The sequence below is a fragment of the Bos indicus x Bos taurus genome, chromosome 8 (genome assembly GCF_003369695.1).
Source record: "Bos indicus x Bos taurus breed Angus x Brahman F1 hybrid chromosome 8, Bos_hybrid_MaternalHap_v2.0, whole genome shotgun sequence".
In the NCBI taxonomy this organism is placed as follows: domain Eukaryota; kingdom Metazoa; phylum Chordata; class Mammalia; order Artiodactyla; family Bovidae; genus Bos; species Bos indicus x Bos taurus.
This window is the reverse complement of record NC_040083.1, coordinates 28,774,825-28,793,517: the sequence shown is the minus strand read 5'-3', so window position 1 is coordinate 28,793,517 and position 18,693 is coordinate 28,774,825. Positions and strand designations below refer to the sequence as shown.

General features: G+C 39.3%; 1 protein-coding gene across 4 annotated transcripts in view; it reads right to left on the bottom strand.

The window, feature by feature from the left end:
• Positions 1-18,693, bottom strand: part of TTC39B (tetratricopeptide repeat domain 39B) — a 151,611-nt gene that overhangs the window by 75,136 nt on the left and 57,782 nt on the right. The window contains exon 1 of one of the 4 annotated variants that reach the window (XM_027549206.1): positions 15,030-15,135. The exons of 2 other annotated variants lie outside the window; for them this stretch is intronic. The gene's annotated coding sequence lies outside the window, so the exon portion shown is untranslated. Of the gene's footprint in view, positions 1-7,350; positions 7,627-15,029; positions 15,136-18,693 lie in introns of those variants that run through there. One more of the 4 variants, XM_027549204.1, reaches the window with a different exon arrangement.

The following is an 18,693-nucleotide window of genomic DNA, read 5'->3' as shown; positions in this document are numbered from 1 at the left end:
TGAGGACAGTTGAAAAGGATGAAAATTCATTTTTGGATGCAAGATTAAGCGTGCCCAGATCCTACTCACTGAAAAAAATGGAAGGTGGGACTTACTGTCTCTTTAGAAAATAGAAAGAACCCCAACAGATGCTGTTTTTCTTGCCCACAGTCCCAGCAGGTCACGGACAGAGCCGGAAGCTAAACCCAGACCCTGCCATCTTTTCAACGTGGTTTTCTCAGGCAAAGCAAACTGTACTCCTCCACTTTATTCAAAACAAATAACAACAGGATGTTAGTTGGCAAGAGACAGATACAGCTCGTATTTCATTCCGCTGGTTTTCTTTACTGATTTTTTTCAAACTTAAGTGAAAATTCCTGCCCTACTGGAGGGTTCTCTTATTTCTAGTGGAAAACTTCTACCAAATCTGTTAGTGATCCTTCTTCAGTTCCCTACTGCAGTGTGATTTAGGAGAAAGCATGCTGGACACACGCAGAATGCTGGGTTCTGTTCCAGGTGTGCAGGCAATGAGATTTTGGGTCAGTCGCTCACCTCTGCCAGGGGCTGGGAGGGGCAGCCTGGGGAGAGGGAGGTGGAAGCAAGCGGGGTGGGTAGGCTACTATTTGATGCACACAGAGTTTCAGTTTTACAACATGAATAGAGTTGCAGAGATGGACAGTGGTGATGGCTGCACCACATTATGAACATACTTAATACTACTGAAGCAGTGGTTATGATGGAAAAGTGTATGTTACATGTATTTTACAGCAATTAAAAAAATGAGGGAAAAAAACTGCACATATACACAAAAGCTGGAAGTGGGCTAAAAATTCCTTGGTCCTGTTTACCTCACAGGGATGTTCCAAGGAAGCAATGCATTCCACTTTGCAAAATCACTTTTTAAATTGAAAGATGACATAAACGTGGTCTGATGCTGTTAAAAGAGTTAAGTGATTGGGGCCAAGAACTCCCCATTAGACAGACCACTGCACTCCTGCTACTCAGCAGTCTGAGCTTCCCCATAGGGACAGCCAGAGGCCACTCAGCAGCACTCTGCCATTTTCATCAGTCCCTCCAAGTAGGGATGCAGAGCTTCTCAGGACACAGAGCAAATGCAGGTTTCTAGCATGATGCTAAATGAGGATAACTTTACCATTTCTTTTCAAACACTACCTAAAACACAGAGAAAAAAAAAACCTTTCTAAAACACAAAGATGAAACAAGTTTGCCTTTCATTTAGCTCATGATCCATGAGAGAAAGAAAAATCCATCACTACCCGAAAGTACCCAAAAGTTTTCCAGGCTAGAGAACATGTCTCTCCTCTGGGTTTCATGGTCAAAATTTAAAACTCATCACAGTATGATGAGTGGTCTACTTTTCAGCTGTTGTGAGTAGATGATGAGCTTTTTAAGGACAGGAATTCTCTTAGTCCAGAGAAGTTAAATCAATTTTGATTGAATGAATGATATTTGTATTGATTCTATATGTGTATTAGCACCCTTGTGCCAAATACAGTCTCAATTCTTGGTATTTTATGCCACATATGTAAACCATGGAAAGCACCCATCATTATATGATCATAGAGTCCTCATTCATAAGCAAGCAACTATCAGTAAATATTAGGGCTTCCCCCACATACATCTGGGCTTTCCTGATGGCTCAGCAGTGAAGAATCCACCTACAATGTAGGAGATGCAAGAGACGTGGGTTCAATCCTTGGGTCAGGAAGATCCCCTGCAGGAGGAAACAGCAACCCTCTTCAGTATTCTTGCCTGGAAAATCCTATGGACAGAGGAGCCTGGTGGGCTATCATCCATGGGGTCACAAAGAGTCAGACACGACTGAGCAAGTAAGCACGCACGCACATACATCTATCAGATTAGACAAGCAAAACAGAAGGGGAAACATAAATACACAAGTAATTAAGTGCCAAAGTTTAATTTTCTTTAACTCTTCAATGTACAGCTGTTTTTATAGTTGATCTACTGTATATATCCAGCCTGTGGTACCACGTGGGCACATACAATGGTTTGTTATACAGGAATGCTATCACCAAAAAAAAAAAATAATAATAATAATAACCTACACTAATATTAAAGAGGTGTGACGGCATATAAATGCTACGTATTAAGGCCTGATTTGTTGACTCATGGAAAAGGTTCAAGTTCTGCCACATCCACCAACTAAGAAGATAATGACTATAGCCCCAGACCACAGGAGAAATTCAAATCTTGGTCCCATATTTTCCTGCTTTCTAAAATACAGCATCTGTGATGACCTGAAACAAGATATTCTATAACCCACTAATCTAAAACGATCACCAAAGAAATCCAGTCATACCAGTTGAAGGGTCATGAAAGACTTTCCACACCTGTGAACTGATGAAATAGCAAAAGAAAAACAAGCTATGTATGAAATCCATGCCAATCTCATGTCCACATAATTTGCCCATAGGTGAGTCCTGCCCTTTCGAAACTAAGCCAAAGGCATAAGTGTAAATTTAGTTGAAAAGTAGAAAGCAAGTCAAAACAACAGGAAAATCTCAGCCTGAGGTCAAAAAACCTAAGCATTTTTCATGACACACATCTGCAGAATACATTGAAATTTCATTTACAAAAAGGGAGGGGGGCTGCCTACATTCCCTCAATCAACCCAAGATTAAGAAACACAATAAAACAGATCTGCCAACTTTCAGCATGATGGAGTCATGGTCAGCACCTTGGATGACTTGTGGACAACTGATTTAACCTATGCACCTCACTCTTCTCATCAGTAAAAGGGGAAATTAATTAACACAGTAGTTGTTTAAGATCCAAAACAGACTCACCATGGGTACTGGGCCTGACACAGAAGACATTTTAAGAACAATCTAGCCTATTTCTTTGCCATTTCTAGCCTATTTCTTTAAGATATGAACATAATGACACAGCAAAGAACTGCTAAACCTCCCTCAATGCTTTGTTCAGGAAATCACATAGAGTCTCAAAATGGCTTATCTCACGATAGGCCTCAGAGACTTCTGCTAGTCAAATGAGAGATTTGGTGCAAAAAAATGGGAGATGAAAACTATATACAAGTCACAAGTGAGTGATATGTTTATTCATAAGTTACTGGGTTGGAAATCAAAATATACCTCCATAAAAACAATGATTGATATGTATCTATACCAATATATATCTTTATGTATGTGTTAAACATGTGTGTATATATATATACATATATACACAAATATATGTACATATATATAGCATAAATCTCTATATACATTCATATGTACAGGCACACAAATATGTTAAATTCTCAACCTAAGCCATCAAAGCCTATTTAAGCCCTAAATTATTAACAACTGACCAAAGTCTTAGAGCCAGGAGCAAGGTGACTCCACTGCTCATACTCTAGTGACACTTCAGTGGTTCATCACTGTCCTTGCCACAGCTTCTTGGCAATGTCCCTTGGCACCTGTCTTTCACTAACCAGCCTATCCTCACTAGAACTGCAGGGCGCCCAAGCTTCTTGACAAACCCTGAAGAGATCGTAGTGAAGGGGATCAGAGTATGTCACCCCAAAATGTCATTTTCACATAAAGAGTATTTCAAGTTGAAGGCAACTAGCTCTCTGCTCCCCTCCTTTCTTTATAAAATTAGGGCATCAATTTCTTTTTATTAAAGATGTTTCCCTCTCCCACACTAGGTAGAAAACTAGTCCAGAGATAACTCTTAACCACCTGAGAGGACTCTTATCTGTGTGTCTGCCTGCATGCATGCTGAGTCGCTTCAGTCAAATCCAACTCTTTGTGACCCTATGGATTGCAGCCCACCAGGTTCCTCTGTCCGTGGGATTCTCCAGGCAAAAACACTGGAGCGGGTTGTCATGCCCTCCTCCAGGGGTCTTCCTGATCCAGGAATCGAACCACCGTCTCTTATGTCTCCTGAACTGGCAGGCAGGTTCTTTACCAGTAGTGCCACCCAGGAAGCCCCTTATCTGCATGAAAACCTTACTAAACGATTCTTGTTTAGCATACATCTTCTAGTCATTTTCCCATAACTTACCCACATCCAGTAGCCCCCCAAATCCTCTTCTTTTATTTAGCCTCTTCACACTTCATCATCCTTTGTTTAAATGATATGTTTCCAATTCCAACCACCTCCTTAAGGCACATTTCTTGGTGAACTTTCATATGTATGTATGCAGTTAAACTTGTTTTTCTCTTCTCTTCCTAACCTGTCTTTTGTCCATTTAATTTATAGGCCCCAAGTATCCCCAAGGGGATAAAGGAGAAAACTTTCCTTTCTTGCAATGGTCTCTCACATCTCAGGGACTTGGGCATAATAAATGCTGCCGCTATACCTGATTGCCACCAGTACCTAGCAACATCAGCCTCAATTCAGACATCGCCCTCCTCCAGAAAGCTCCCTGAACTCCTGCCATCACCCAGACTTGAGTCAGTCGTCCCTCAGCTTTGCTCCCACAGAACACGGACCTTCTCCATACTATAAAATCTATCCCATTACATCACAATAACAGAGTTCCTTGTCTGTATCCCCCAATAAACTGTAAGTGCCTAAATGAATATTAATAAGTCAAAACATCTGCCTTATTTATTTATTTACTTAAGTCCTGACTAGCTCACTCTCAAGTAATAACCCTCTGACAGCACAGGGAGACCTCTGAATCCAGGCTGCCAGGGATTCTTCTTCAGAGTCAAGGCCAGCCAAACTCTTCACAGGTTCAGGTTCTTACTCTCTTTATTTTTTGTTTTGTCAAGTTGGCTGGTTGGTTTGTGTTTGCTGTGTGCTCTTGATTCTGGTTTTGATTTCTTAGTATATGTCTTCCATGACACTATAATGGAATGAATCGTGGTTAAGAAATCTAGCTACTGACCCCATTTTAACTACTATATGATCTCTATCTTTGCTCCCCCATCTGTAAGTTGAGGGGATAGTCTAAGAGTGGTTCCTAAACCTCACTGCTCACAGTCCTGAGGGATGCCTGTAATAAAAACTGTTCTCTGTCTAGCACAGGGAACTCTACTCAGTGCTCTGTGGTGACCTAAATCAGAAGGAAATCCAAAAAAGAGGGGATATCGGTAGACATATAGCTGATTCACTTTGTTGTACAGCAGAAACTAAAACAGCATTGTAAAGCAACTAGACTCCAATAAAAAATAAATACATAAAAGTAAAATTAAACACTATTCTCCCTCTAGAGCTCAGGTAACTCTGATGAGCGGCCAGGTTTGGAGACCACTGGAAGGGGCAGAGATTTGAAATCAAGTCACATCTGGGGCCGAGTTCTAATTCCTCCACTCACTTCCTGTGTGACCTTTAGCAAATTACTTAACTTCATCTCCGTTTACCTGCATGTCAGAGCACAGATAGTAAGTAGTTTACAGGACTGAAGGGAAGGAAGATTAAGGTACAAAAGAAGAGTACCAGCTCGTGGCTGGCCCACTGCAGATGCTCAGTAAACGGTAATGACACCCCTCCACGCCTCCTGTGCATTCTCATAGCATCCAATCATTTCTCTGTCATGGCCTCTAAGAGTTTCCAGAGAGCAAGGCACCTCTGTTTTATTCTCCACCCCATCCCCAGTGCCCAACACAGTGCCTATGACACTGCCCAATATTATTCAATAAATATTCATTCAATTAGTGAATCAGTAACATATCAGAATATACTAACATAACTGATTTCCCTCCCTTTCTCAGTAGACTAAACTGTGAGCTCCTCCAAAGCTGGAACTATTCCTTGTTTACTGATCTAAAATTCAGTACTTAATATAGTGCCTATTACATGCTTGTTGAACTAATTATTTTCAAAGTCTCTTTCTAGGTCAAGCGTACCAAGGATCTGTGGCTCCAGAAGATCTGAGACAGAATTAGTTGCAAGTGTTTTATGTCTTTTATATATTTGGCTGCAAAGTACCAAAACTTCTACAGTTGAAAAATTAGCACACATATAATGAAATAATTATGCACTTTCTGAAGGTTCCCCTCACCTGCTACCAGTATCTGCTCCATGAGGGCAGATATAATACCTCGTTCAGCATCATGTTCCCAGAGCCTAATAAGAGCTTTGTGACAAATATAAACATTTGTTGATGAATGAATATAAGTTCTTTGCCAGTCTAGGTAAGGCAGAATTTCCTATTTTTAGGACTCTTTCCTCATTGAATTCAAAGTTGCTGCATTTAGGAATGACGAAATGTTCAAAAATAAGAACAGCAGATGTTTCATCTCTGGGTGGTAGAGAATTTCTTTTTTAAAATCCTTGATTTATTTTACTCTGCAGAAAATCAACCAAAACACTAGCACCCAAAAAACTCACATAATAAATCACCTTAAGTCAAATATATTCTGCATCTAAAGATGACTATTACCAGTTGGTATTTTAAAGTATTATGACTATTGAGCCCTGAACTTAACTTTGAGAAATTGCTTTAGTTAATGTGATTTTAAAATAAAAGAATGAGATCCGAAACCAAATGATATGAATCAGATCACTAAAATAATAAGACTTTCATGTAACAAAGATTAATCAAGAACATACGGGGGTTATTATGAAAACCAAAATTTTACCTCTGTCCTTACAAAAGATTCAAAATTGATTCAATAAAAATTCAGCAAGGATACAGTTGTAGCCTCCAGTGAATTCCAAAGAGGGAAAGTGGGACATAATGACTAAGGACAGATGTTTAGACTAAAGGGTCTGCGTCACCAGAAAAAAAATGGCACCGATTCAAATGCACAATTAGAAAAGGGTGGTCAGGCAAAGGTCACTTTGGGGTAACTCCCATTTATTGCGATCTGCTACAAAGAGACCGAGGGAACCCCACACAGCATGGAGAGAGGTGAGGTCTATGACTATCTCCGGAGGCTATTCTGCCAGCATGCCACAGTACTTAATTTTTCTTTAAGATTTTAATCACCCTAACAAAAACGCACCACGAAGCCAACAAAGGACAGAAGACAAACACAATGAATACAAAGTAAATGAATACAAAGTAAGCCGTCATCATCTTTCCATTGTTCTGCAGCCTCACGCACACCTTGCAAGAGCAGTAAACCAGCCATAGCATCCTTCTCAGCAGCAAGATTCGCTGTTTTCTCCCATTTTAGCACTCGCTCTCAGGAACTTCAGAAAAAAAGACACAGGGGGTCCAGGCTGGGGAGCAGGGGGAGCCCTGGCAGGCTTGACACGAAGGCTTTAATGAAGACAACATCAACTAACAAAAACTGCTAGCCTCCAGTGAAATTTCACTCTGATTTTTTTTAATCGGCATAGCTTTCCTTAAATTAAATCCTCACAGATCCAAAGAGAATGCTGCAATCATACCCCCCAGAAACAGCTAAATAAATGCAACATACTTACAGGTTTAGAGCAGCTGTAACTTTGAAGAAATGAATATAGAAGCCTTTTCCTCTCTCCTACCAGATTTTTTTTAAAGCCAATGGAAAGAAGAGACAGTTCTCAATTAAAAAGGCAAAAAATCCTCAAATTCTGATTTATGTCTTGGTCTCCTGTGAGACTCTCAATTAATAAGCGTAAGAAAAGAAGTTGCCCGGCTGTTGACAGCATCCCCGAGCTTCCCAGGGCAGAATTTAAGGCATGTCAGTTAAAAGTGGCAGCTACACTCACTGCCGAAAGCTGACGCTCCTGCAGGAAAGGATGCCGGGAGATTTTTTTTCCCCCAATCTCTGCTGCAGCCTAATTCTAATCCATCACTATTTAATTATCCTAGAGAAACAAGCAAGAAAAATACAAATGGCCTGGATTTATAAAATCTACAAGGTCTTTTAATGATTTTTCACCTAATCCAGGACTCACTGCTATCTAAAGAGGGTTAGGTGAAGAATAAAATGAGTTACCTCTTTTATTTTAAGGAAAATGTAAAAGCAGGCTGATGCACCCATGTTAGACTTGGATTTAATATCCTATTGACTATTTTAAAACACTAAATAAGGGAAAGTCAAGTTCTCTTAAGTTTTTAGTCTGATGAATTAAATGTGCAAAAGTTAAATTAGTGAAGTGAATGAAATATACATATGACCTAACAGTCATTTCAATATAGTTGGGAGCTGCACTTTAAAATCAATATTAGATAAAGAATATTTGAATTGGTTTTGATAAAACTAAAAAAAAAAATAAAAATAAAGTAAGCTTAGAGATGGTCACTGACTTGGCAACTTGTCTTGCCTGATGAGCACTTATACATACTAGAACTGGACTGTTTCTGTGATGGGGTTCACAATTCAATCTGATTATATAAAAGTATCAGGTAATGTGTTCTGATATTTTCTGACTGTAAAATAAACTCCTTACAGAGAACTGGAAACAAAGAAGGAAATTAAAACCAGCAGTAATCTCAAACTAGAGATAGCCAACTGTTAATACTTTACTTCTAGTCTTCTTTCTCCATTTCTTTCTCTTTTTTTTTATTACTATTGTTTTACATTTTGTATACTATCTTTTTCACAGAGATAATGTTATGATTATTTACCTATCAATGTGACTCATTTCTGAAAGTGCTCAAGAAAGCTGACATAGGCAGTGACAGACATTCAACATGTATTTATGCACCTACTATAGGCTGAGCATGGAAGACAGAGGATCACACAGAGCATGTGTGGTCCCTACTCCCTTGAAACTCTCGACCCAGCAAGGAAGCCATATACTCCTCAAACAGTCACAAATGTGATAGGTACTATACTTCAGAGGAGACCTACAGGACTCTTTAGAAATATGTAAGAGACCTGGGCTTGCAAAGCTCAGGATTTGTCAAGGAAGGGCAAGCCCAGATGCAAAATCATCAGTATAGTGTATTTCACATCTACATTTGCCAATCTTTTATCTAATATTCTTTTTTTCTTGTATCAAAAGAAACTTTGAGTTCAACTATATTCTTGTGAATAACCTATAATATATAAGAGAATAATTGATATGACTTTGAGAAATTACAAAAGGTAGACCATCCTGCCTCCCTAAAATGGTGAGTTCCCACATGTTTCTAAGAAATCTTCACCCACCTACTGTATAGCACAGGAAACTATATTCAATAGCTTGTAATAACCTACAATGGAAAAGAATCTGAAAAAGAAGATATATATGTATATCACTTCAGTTCAGTCACTCAGTCATATCCGACTCTTTGCAACTCCATGAATCACAGCACGCCAGGCCTCCCTGTCCATCACCAACTCCTGGAGTTCACTCAAACTCAGGTCCATCGAGTCAGTGATGCCATCCAGCCATCTCATCCTCTGTCGTCCCTTTCTCCTCCTGCCCCCAATCCCTCCCAGCATCAGGATCTTTTCCAACGAGTCAACTCTTCACATGAGGTGGCCAAAGTATTAGAGTTTCAGCTTTATCATCAGTCCTTCCAATGAACACCCAGGACTGATCTCCTTTAGAATGGACTGGTTGGATCTCCTTGCAGTCCAAGGGACTCTCAAGAGTCTTCTCCAACACCACAGGTCAAAAGCATCAATTCTATATACATGTATGTAAAACCGAATAATTTTGCTGTACATCTGACACATTGTAAATCAACTATACATCAACTAAAAATTAAAATTAAAAAAGAAAAGAAATCTTCAAGCTAAAATTAACTCAGCCATGTTCTGAATCTCATAAAGGCTAAAAGATTATCTTGAGAATACTGGAAATAATTTGACATGGATTTTTTTTTTTTTAACTTAACGATATTGATGTAATCTAACAACAAAAAAAAAAAACACCAAATATCCAAATAATTTGTGAAAATTATCCACATGATCAAGGTCAACATCAACAGTGAACAGTGATAAATCATTCTGACTGAATATGATATGATGAAAATGGCATTTTATACCTGTGGTCTTCCTCCCCAAATCCCATAATTCCAATCTTACCATGAGAAAAACACCAGACAAATTTCAGTATATGGATATCCTACAAAATATTCTGCCTCAAATTCCTCAAAAGCATCAAGGTCATCAAAAAGAAGACACAGTCTGAGAAACGAACATAGCCAATTAGGTAAAAACTTAGTAAATCTGAAAAAAGTATGGACTCTTGTTAGTGATAATGTATTAATGTTGGTTAATTAATAGCAATAAATTATGACACTAATGTAAGATGTTAATAATAGGGGAAACTGGGTATACAGTAGATGGGAACTCTTAACTTTTCTGTAAATCTAAAACTATTCTAAAAAATAAATCCTATTTTTTAAAAGTCCCTTTCCCAAAATGAAAGTAACTTTATTTTTTCTGATCATTAGTAAAACATATCCCATAAACATGTTTTGATAGTGCAAAAAGGTCATAAAGGGGATATTTTGAAATTATAAGTACTCTATAATTCCGTCACACTGAGATAACAAATTGCAAACACAATATGTATGTATATATACACCTATGTATGTGTGTGTATATATATGCATATGTGTGTGTTTATTTATATATATATATATGCCACTATTTTTAGCTGTGGTTAGGCTGACTAGTAGTGAATGTAGTGAAAGTCACTTAGTCAGTGTCCAACTCTTGTGATCCCATGGACTGTAGCCCACAAGGTTCCTCTGTCCATGGGATTCTCCAGGCAAGAACACTGGAGTGGGTTGCCATACCTTTCCACAGTCCATGGGGTCACAAGAGTCGGACACCCCAGCATTACCAAGTTTCAATCCATGGAATCTATGAATGTTACCTTAAATGAGCAAAGAGACTTTGCAAGTGTAATCAAGTTAATCATCATAAAATGGGGGGATTATCCTAGATTATTTGGTGTGGTTCCTAAATGCAATCACAGGTATTCTTATAACAGGGAAATAGAAAGGCATTTTACACAAAAGGCACAAGGTTATGTGACCATGGAGACAGAGCGATTTGAAAAGACCATGCTGCTGCCTTTGAAGTTGGAAGAAGGGGCCATGGGCCCAGGAATGCAACAAATCCAGTAGCCTTACTGACCTGTATCTCTTCTCTTCAGTTTTCTTTTCTCCAATTTTTCCATCAAAGCGTTCACTTTCCTGAACTTTTTTTTTTTTTTTTGGTATAAACTCCATCCAGTCCCATCACTTCATGGGAAATAGATGGGGAAACAGTGGAAACAGTATCAGACTTTATTTTTCTGGGCTCCAAAATCACTGCAGATGGTGACTGCAGCCATGAAATTAAAAGACGCTTACTCTTTGGAAGGAAAGTTATGACCAACCCAGATAGCATATTCAAAAGCAGAGACATTACTCTGCCAACAAAGGTCCATCTAGTCAAGGCTATGGTTTTTCCTGTGGTCATGTATGGATGTGAGAGTTGGACTGTGAAGAAGGCTGAGTGCCGAAGAATTGATGCTTTTGAACTGTGGTGTTGGAGAAGACTCTTGAGAGTCCCTTGGACTGCAAGGAGAGCCAACCAGTCCATTCTAAAGGAGATCAGCCCTGTGATTTCTTTGGAAGGAATGATGCTAAAGCTGAAACTCCAGTACCTCATGCAAAGAATTGACTCATTGGAAAAGACTCTGATGCTGGGAGGGATTGGGGGCAGGAGGAGAAGGGGACGACGGAGGATGAGATGGCTGGATGGCATCACTGACTCGATGGACGTGAGTCTGAGTGAAGTCCGGGAGTTGGTGATGGACAGGGAGGCCTGGCGTGCTGTGATTCATGGGGTTGCAAAGAGTCGGACACGACTCAGCGACTGATCTGATCTGATCTGATCTTTTTTTTTAAATAACAATACATGTTTATTTCTTTTTTTTAATTAATTTATTTTGATTCATGTCAGTGTATGGCAAAAACCACTACAATATTGTAAAGTAATTAAACTCTCTTTCTTTACGCTCAAGGTTTTTCCCAGCTAATTCTTTTTTAACTGAGTTTTTGAGGATTTTGTCACAACGGTCAAAACAGTCATGTTTTTCCCGCTGGTGTCAGGCTTAAAAAATGATTTCCAACCCAAAGAACATAGAATGATTTACCTTAATTTGCTTTTACTACTTAAATAATAAAATCTCCAACTTATTTTCTTTGTTATTAAGAACCATGCAAAGCCATAAATCCTCCAACCACTGTCCCTCCACCCATTCTCCCCTGGACCAGCATCAACATTGAGAGTTGGCTGGAGTACAAGTGTTGAAGTGGGGAGACTGGAGACTTCCCAGAGACCCCCATCTGTTAGGGGAAGCACACTGACTGAAACCACCACCACGGCCAGGCACCGTAGTAACCACGTGCATGGGTTATTTTACCACAGGAGGTGCTGGTAAGGAACTAACCAGCCACCACCAACTGGGAGAGTTTGGAAAAAGTCAAAAGGAAACACCATGTGTCCTACCACCTCCCAGAATTATTCTTGCTGGAATCCATCTCAGCTGAGCAACATGTGAGCCACCAGGCAGGACCCTGAGTCAGAATAACTGGCCAAAGACAACCCAGAAACTAATCCTATCACCATAAAACCCAAGACTGTGAGCCAAGTGGCAGAGCAGTCCTCCTAGGTTCCCTTACCCTCCTGTTCTTCACCTGGGCGCCCCTTCCCAGTAAAATCTCTTGCTTTGTCAGCGTGTGTATCTCCTCAGACAATTCATTTCCAAGTGTTAGATACAAGCTCCCTTTTGGGCCTGGGAAGGGTTCCCCCCCTTCCTGCAACACATCCACACCCAGGCTCCCTTTGCAAAGTCTCTCCCCACGGACTAAATCAATGCCTGTTAAAGAAAAAGAGCTCAACAAACATTTGTTAAACCATACGAAGGAGGAGACTCACCCTGTCCCCAGTCCGATGAGGTGGGTCTCAAGACAGGGAAATGGTGAAGGATCACAGTCACTCATGTCTCAAAAATTTCACAGTCGTTTATGTTTTTCTTTGAATTTTTTAAAACATTTTATATCTTGAAGGAGTCATCCTAAGACTGCTAAGAAAATAGCCATAGCAAAATTTCTTGTACTTTGTAAGGAATTGTGGTTTTAGAAAATGTTCCCTATATGACATTGTACATTAAGTAATTGGTATAAAAATTATATTACATTTGGTTTATTCTTTGCAGTTTTACAAAATGCTTTCAAACAAATTACTTCATGAGTGAAAAATACATATTAAAAATAATATTTTTACTTATACTGAATTATCTAAAAAGGCATCCTTATACTATTTTAGTAAGTTCTACTGAGAATATCGGAGAAGGCAATGGCACCCCACTCCAGTACTCTTGCTTGGAAAATCCCATAGACCGAGGAGACTGTTAGGCTGCAATCCATGGGGTCGCTAAGAGTCAGACACAACTGAGCGACTTCACTTTCACTTTTCACTTTCATGCATTGGAGAAGGAAATGGCAACCCACTCCAGTGTTCTTGCCTGGAGAATCCCAGGGACGGGGGAGCCTGGTGGGCTGACGTCTATGGGGTCGCACAGAGTCGGACACGACTGAAGTGACTTAGGACTGAGAATATAGGCTCCATCCATGGAGCTGAACAATAAAATACTACAAGACAATGAGAATGCTATTTCAAAATAGATATGCTTTAAGTAGGCAATCACAGAATTAACTTCCTGGTATCAACTACCACAGCATTATTTTAATCAAAGCAAACAACACATTGTTGGGCAATTTTCTTTTAAATTGGGGCCAGAAATTTTTAATGACAAAGAATCTCTTAAATCAGTAGGGAGATCTGACAGACAGAATTTTATACACACACACACACACACACTTTTTTTTTAACTGCATAAAAGCCAGAGGAGTGACAAAAGCTATGCCTATACCCCTAAAAATGCTATTTTATCAGAATTACATGGAGCTTTAACACATTTTGAGATCATTCTCTGCTTATAGGTGATAAAAAAAAATACTCCTTGCTGGCTTGAATACTCTCACTCTGCACAATAAAAATAAAATAGATAACATGGAAATTACTTTATATGAAAATAAAAATCACACATAAATCCCCAAATACCTCTTCAGTATTAAGTAATTTCAGAGGCCTTTAGATTTGTTAGTGGCTAAATCTTCAGACTGTTTATTAAATGTGTATGATACATGATACTGAACCACTCATGATTTACAAATGTGCCTAATGCAAACATCACTCCATCTCTGAGGAGTTCTGGATACAATGTTCTACAAACATGATGGCACAAAGAGGAGGGTAGGAAGAAGAGGAAAGAGAGAGAACCAGGGAGACTGATTAATTTTCAAAACATAAACAGTGGAGAAATTTGACACATACAAAAGGCAAAGCTCCCTGCTTTTACACTGTGTTATTACTTATTTTAGGTTGCTATTTTTATCAAGAGGGATAAACATATCAGAAAACAGGGCAGATAAAAAATGACAGAAAGTGAACAAAGGCAGTGAAGCTCACTATATCCCCTAGAAGTCTGACAGCTCATTTCCATAAACTTCAGATGGAAATGGAGTCACCCCAGAGTTGAGAAACTGCAATGGCATCACTGACAATTCTGTATAGTGCTCACTACGCCCACAACTGGACATTACCTAATCATGCATGTATGGGTTGACTGACACAACCAGCCGTAATCATCATTAAAAAGAAGGAAGAAAAAAACACATCCCAAAAGATCCTTTAACTCATTCTCCTTTTGAACAATCACAGCAATATTATTGTGCCCGATACTTCCTAAGTTCTCAAAAAATGATGGCTGGATTTTTTTAACGCATTTCAAATCTTTGCAGTTTACTTTGAATATTCATCTACGGTTTTTGATTAGTACATTAATTCAACAAACTTATTAATTCGACAAATATATATATTGAGCTTCTGCTATAGGCCAAGCATTGTGCTTGGGTACAGGATGCACCATGATGGAACTTAAAGAGTTCAGAGAAACAGGTGGTCAGAAAACAAATGAAAAAAAAAAGCTACAAAATATGAGAAATGGAGTGAGAGGAACAAACAGGTTGCCAGGACAGAGGAATGAAGGAGGAGTAACCTATTCAGGTGGAGTCATTAGGCACAGTGGGAGGACAGAGCATCTGAGAGCTGAGGATGACCAGGAAGAACTGGGAGGAGTGCCAGGAAGTTGCTCTGGTCAGAGACGTCAGACATACAAACCTAGGGCAGCAGAGGTCTAGCTTGAAAGAGGCTTCCGGCTCAAGGCAGAGAATGAGGGTGGGAGTTGACCAAGTGGAGGCAGGGTGTGGGGATCTGACCTTGATCTCAAGCCTTGTGGGCTACGGTAGACTGGGAATCTTCACCCTAAGAGACAAGCAGACTCACACCCAGATTCTAAGCAAAAAAATGACATCATTCAATTGAATTTCTAAAAGGATCACTCTGTCCTGATTCAAATGAACCTGCTGTTAATAAATTATGAGACACTGGGGAAATTTGAACACTAACAGGATATTTGATGAATATCGTTAATTTATTTTAGGTGTGACAACAGCCTTGTGGGTTTTTTTTAAAAGACCTATCTTTTATACGCATACTAAAATACAGATACAGCAGTGCCATAAAAGGCTTATAGATTAGATAATAGTTCTGTTTCAGCACAATTTCCTGACCTTGATACCTGAATGGTAATTAAGTAAGAGCATGTCTTTGTTTTCAGGAAGTGCATACTGAAATATTTAGAGGTAGATTACAGATGAGATAAGATTGGCCTTGAGTTAACAACTGTTGAAGGTAAATGGTGAGTACATAAGAGCTCAGTTGACCATCCTCTCTATTTTTTACATGTTTGAAATTTGTCGTATTAAAATTTTAAATCAGGAAACGTTGGCTGCTACATGGACAATGGATGGGATAAAGTTGGGAGGGTGTCAGACTAGAGAACAAAGGAGACAAGAAAACACATGGGGGTGTGGGCGGGCAGGGCTCTTTAAGTAACCCAGGCAGACCCCACAGTACCTCAAACTGTAACAGAGAAAAGAGAGAGAGAAGGTGAACAGATGGGAAATATATGTGGGAGGTAGAAATCATCAGACCTGGTAGAAGGAAGTTAAAGAAAAGGGAAGGAATTGAAGCCAGGCATCTGCTTTGAGCAAATGAGTGGAGACATTTACAAAGATGGAGAAGATGGGGAGGAAAAGGTTTCTGAGGGATGAGGGAGGCGGCTGTCAAGAGTTCAGTTTGGAACACACAAATTAAGGTGTTTGTGATATATCCGAGTGAGTGATCAATAGGCAAGGATGGGGCCTATTTCCCATTCCAACTAATAAGATAGTGCCAGACAGAAGAGTAGTCATGTCCAGAAGGTCACTGATGGAGGAGGTAAGGAAGTCAGTACTGGGAACAGAGCTTCTCTGACTTGCAAACATATCCTGGGTGTCTACCTGGGGTTGAATGATAGAGGCTCCTGAGCCTGCAGAAAGGGCAATCACAATGACAAAGGCCCTGTTCATAAGGGTTCACAGGTCATTTTCCACTCATTTGGCCACCAACACTACCAAGTCTCCTACCTCTCCCCTGGGCCTCCTTGGTAAGATGAGACAACTGGACCAAAGGATCACGAAGAATATTCCCTTTAAGCTAGGAAATCCTGTCACTCCTCCTTAGAGTGAAAAGGAGCATTCATACTGGACTGAACAAAAAGTTCATGGGTTTTTCCGTAACATCAGACAGAAAAGCCCAAACAAACTTTTTGGCCAATCCAATAGAATATACAAGCCTTAGCTTAAAATATGGATACAAACACCCTCCCCTAGTAGCCTTATACAAAGAACTTCCTGTTTTGGAAGGTCCCAATACAAAAGCAGGCCACTAAAGACGACCTAATAGTACAAAAGAAAATACACAGAGAAGCAATTCAGTGCAGGAAAAAGACACCTGGGGATACTGATCACTCTGGGCTTTTTAGTGAAATTTATTTCCATTTTCTATATTCCACTGACTCTATAACACATGATTTATGACCTGCTTGAAGGTGTTTGAGCCACACTGGTATCCAATATTCAGACCACAAACGAGCTTGTGACTGACATTCTGAGAGTGTTGAAAAGATAAACACAGGCTTCCCATGCAGTCCATCAGCTCTACTCCTAGGTATGTGTTCCAGAGAATTGCAAACAGGTGTCCAAACAACAAACTGGATACAGTTGTGCATAGCAGCGTTATTCATAACAGCCAAAAACTGGAAACAACCCGAATGTTTATCAACTTATGAATGGACAAACAAAATGTGGTATATCCACACAGTTGAGTATTATTCAGCCATAAAAGAGAATGAATGAAGTACTGATACCTGCTACAACATAGATAAACTTCAAACTTTTAGACACAAAGGAACAAATAGTGAATGATCCTATTTTTATGCAATGTCTATAGAGACAAATCTAGAAGCAGAAATTAGATTAGTGGTTGCCTAGGAGTAGGAGTAAGAAAGACAAGTGACTCTAAAGGGTTTCTTTTCTGGATGATGATTTTTTTTAATTAGATTGTAATGATGGTTGTACATAGTTCTATAAATATAATAAACTTCAACGAACTGTAAATATAAAAGATTTTATGGGACATAAATTTATAATGCAATAGAGCTATTTTTAAAAGTTCCAGGGCAGAGAATCTCAAGAGAATTATTTTCCCCTCCTTACCTAGTACCAAGATTGAAATACACATAGTTTCTTACTGTGTCTTCTTATATACCAACTTTATTTTTCCCTTCTCTTATGCAAAGTCACCTATAAAATTCTCCACTGTGTTTTTTCCTTCCTTAGTGGTATATACGATGTCAATGGCATTTTGGATCCAATAAAATAATTAAAGAGCAATCTAGGTTAAGAAAAATCAGGTGAGGTGTGGGTAGGGAGGCCCTTCCAAACCTAAGCAACACTTGGATTATCTAGACAGGGAAGTTGGGTCAAAGAAAAGATCACAGAAAAATGAAAATACATCTAACTCGGCCTGAAGTTATACTAGTTATAATTTAACCCACTATGAAGAAAATATTAACTAGATGTTTTCCAACTATCATTCACCAAACTTCAACCTTTAATAACCTTAAAAACAGATCAACCTATTGCATCATTATTAACTGATCTAAACTGATGGAGCCCACCAGGTTGCCTTAAAAGCTTTATCTCATTCTAATTTACAATTTGTGATTCAAAAGAGAAGGTGTGAAGAAGGAGGAAGTCCCTGAGACATGCTAGGCTACAAAATATTTTTATTTCTATTGTAACCATTTTATCACCCGGCTAAACACATCTGCCTCTTTCAAATTCTAGAGGTAAGAGCAAATTCACCGTAGCTGCTGCATGTGAACACACATCCCACAGCATTCACACTGCCTCCAGGCTCAAAACACCTACGGATTCCTGTATAGGGGTAAAGTCAACATTTTAACAAGGTGCTATGGAATATAAGAGATGCTGAAAATATGTTAAACTTGCATCTGTCCTAACAGTCTTGGCACACAAATTTGATGCCTCCCTGACTTCTCTAAACTATCATAATAAGAAAATCTTGATTTTCTAGTACCCAACCAGTTCCTCCAATAAATTAGATTTTGGGGCCACTGCCAACTGTAGTTTACATAAGAAAGAGGTTAAACACCACCAATCACTTGAGTCCAAGTGGTCAGTCTACTCTCCTCACTCCGTGGAGGCCAGGATCCTGGGTGACCCAAATCTGCTTATGTCCACAGGGCCCCAGGTAACCCTTGTAGCACTCAAAACTCAAAACCAATGCAAGTCACTCCAACCCTCCAATCGGAAAACAGCTCTCTTTGGAACCCCTGGAACATTTTACTTACTCTTCACATGTCATACTGAGGCAG